General features: G+C 43.2%; 1 pseudogene; it reads right to left on the reverse strand.

Moving 5' to 3' along the window:
* Positions 1–1,977: 1,977 nt before the first annotated feature.
* On the reverse strand, positions 1,978–2,866 carry LOC142453160 (GPN-loop GTPase 3 pseudogene; annotated as a pseudogene).
* Between the last annotated feature and the right edge of the window lie 307 nt (positions 2,867–3,173).

Genomic DNA, 3,173 nt, shown 5'->3' on the forward strand with positions numbered 1-3,173 from the left:
ATCTTCGGAGTTCAGTGGAAGGACAATTTGGCTCTGAACCTGTGTCTGATCAATATGTTATATTGCTCAATTTATACTCAAAATGAAGGAAAATAGAAACAAGGTGACTGCTTCAGAATGTTTTTTCACACCTCAGGTACAACTTTGAGAGCTCTGTGCACAAAAAACCCCCAAGGTTTTGTTTGTTTTAATTTTTTTGCAGATCCAAACATGTATTACTTTAATAGTTGTTTTACTGGTTGGCATAGTGTTTACACATTTGGACTTCTAACCCCAAGGTCACTAGTTCAAAACCACCAGCCATTCCATAGGAGAAAGATGAGGTTTCCTACTCCCGTAAAGAGTTAGATTCTCAGAGGCCTACAGGGGCAGTGGTTCCAGTCTTCTCAGGTGGCTTTGAGTTGGAATTGACTTGGCAGCAGTGAATATACTAAAAAAGGAAAGGAAGAAGACTAGGAGGAAGGCAAACAGAAACGAGGAGGGAAAACATATGTAATCCAGTAGCAGTTTTCTCTACTTGGTTGTGCTAAATGCTTTGCTCTGCTCTCGGAAGGTGCCCAGTAAGGAACATCCCACTGACTGAACATCCTTGGATGTTCCAGTTCTGGAAAAAGTCAGTGTAGAGGGTCATGTTTGTTTATTACTGCCCCTCGGAAAGAAGACTGTAAAGATCTATTCAGCATGAATACATTTTAGTTACATTATCTAATTACTCAAGACCATATAAACATTTTCATCTAAGCTCGTCATATTTTGGGGGAATGTAGCTATTAAAATAGACCTCAGAGGTGATTTATGTTAAGTTCTCATTTTTTCCCCACCCAACCTTGAAGAAGGCTCATCTACCGTGCTGCCCATTAGCTCCTTTAAAACTAGCCATTGGATGAATTATTGACTGCTGCAAAAATAAAACACATGCTTGATATTTGAGACCATCTCGTGTGAATCTAACCTCTGCAACTATGGCCAAGCAATCCATTCAGAGTGTCTAGAAGGTCTTGGTTATCTAAATCCACCCCACCTCCCGTCCCCCAATTGAATTGATCACTTATGAATTTGCAGTCATATTTCCGGCAGAAATAAAAGCATTCTCCCCAGAAAGATGATTATCTTTCTTTTAGCATCTGAGAGCAACATATGGGTGCAAAATAAAATATCAATGTGAAATTTCTTTTGCAAATGTTCCTTCTGAATTCGGCATTCACTGCTGGAAGCCTGATCCGGCTCTTCCCGTTTCCATTTGTTATCACAGCCTTATCAACGTGGTGCACCTGGGAGAAGGTTGGGGCATGCCTTGTGCACAGGCAGGCTTACAGTTGTCATCAGATAACTTGAAGGTAGCATAAAGGCTTTTTTTTTCAATTCAAAGCCATACAGCCTCTGTTGTTATCGTTATAAGGTGACATCAAATAGGTTGCAACTCATAGTGACCCAATGTACAACAGAATATGCCGTAACCATGGCCCTCCCCATTCTTTTTCTCTCAGCAGAATAATCCTGCATGACTTTAGCTTGCTTTTGGATGAACCCGAGGAGAGAAGGAGATTGGGGTTTACATTGGGCAAGAAGGCGAGGTAATGCAAGGCAAACCAAAATGTCAGTATATTTGGGATAAGTTTTTTTAACTTCTGTGTATATTTTATTACGGTAATGCTTGCTGCCCTCCAACACCCTCACAACCAAAGCCAAACAAAAATAATGTGAGATTTCTACGGTAGCCAGGTGCTAATTTCTGTTCTATACAACTCTTTGTACATTCACCTTAACGTTCTCGATATAAGTTGATGTCGTTAAAATAACACCAACAAGATTCCACTTTAACGGCTGCAGCGGAACTCAGTAGGGTTCAGGCATCTCCTGATAAAATGAAGCGAGCAGTCCTTTCATCTTTTCAGGAAAATAAGCAGCCCTCTGTGGCTGCAGCCTTCGGGGAGGATATTGTGCGGGTCCAGCTTCAGGCTCTTCACATGGATACTGTCACTTGTTAATACAATCTATGATCTTCCGGCGTTCTTGAAAGTATTCATCAAACATAGATGAGGACGCATCTTCCTGTTCCTTTGGTTCTTTAAATTCCAAGTCTTCTCCGTTCTGAATGGCAAAATCAATATGCTGTAAGACAATGTTCATGCTGTCTTCGTCCGGCTGGTCGTAAGGTAAAACCTCACCATGCTGCATATCGTCAGCAGTCAATCCACATAGAGTTTTAGTCAGTTTCTGGAATGGTTTGCTTCTGAAGACACTTGTAGAATCATCTGACAAAGAATACAACTTCTAAATTCCTCTTTTAGCCTTCTTCGTGATGATGTTCACTTATGGAATTTCTAGAGTGATTATCACACTCAACTGTGCCATGGCACCAGAAAGACCCTTCACTGACCCAACCATGACCTCAGCGTCCACAAGGAAAACCCCACAGCCTGGGAGCTCCTATTGCTCCAGCTGCTGAATCAGCTGCTCCATCAGAGGCAGGCCAGGGTGCCGTTCCAGCTGACCTGGACAGTCAAACAGAATCCTCGACGTGGCCTAGGCAGTTCTCGAGCTAGGCGAAATTGCTAGCGAAGGACTCCATGCAAAATATCTACCCTCCATTGGGACCGAACCGCTGGGAATTGTCTTCCATCACATCATCTACCTCAATCAGTTCCCAGATGGCTGCCATCACAGGGCAGCTGTAGTGCTCTGCTTCGGGAATCAGGTTCCCAACCTGGACAGACCGACTGAGGACTTCGCAGTGCTGGACCACCGTGGTACAATTGGTGTTCTTCCCGCTGCCCGAGGGGCCCATGACCAGCTGCGCATACTAAGGTATTTTGCCACTGCATCTCCCAGCCCCACCCGTCGCACTGTTCTTAAGTGTAAACATGGTAACTATACCATCTTGATGAAGAGGTCACACTGTGGAGTTAGAAGAGCTGGGTTCTTGTTAAGCGCTAAGAAGCACTGCTGGGTCCTGTACCATCTTCGCAATCATTAATGTGTTTGAGCCCATTGTTGTAGTCAGTGTTGATGGTTTTCCTCTTTTTCTTTTCCCTGAGCTACCCAATTAAAAATAATTAAATACTTTTATTGGGTGCTCTTACATCTCTTCTCACAATCCATACATTCATCCAGTCTGTCAAGCACATTTGCGCATATGCCACCATCATCATTTTCAAAGCACTCTCTTCCCA

This window comes from Tenrec ecaudatus, chromosome 7 (assembly GCF_050624435.1).
Source record: "Tenrec ecaudatus isolate mTenEca1 chromosome 7, mTenEca1.hap1, whole genome shotgun sequence".
NCBI classification, from domain to species: Eukaryota; Metazoa; Chordata; class Mammalia; order Afrosoricida; family Tenrecidae; genus Tenrec; species Tenrec ecaudatus.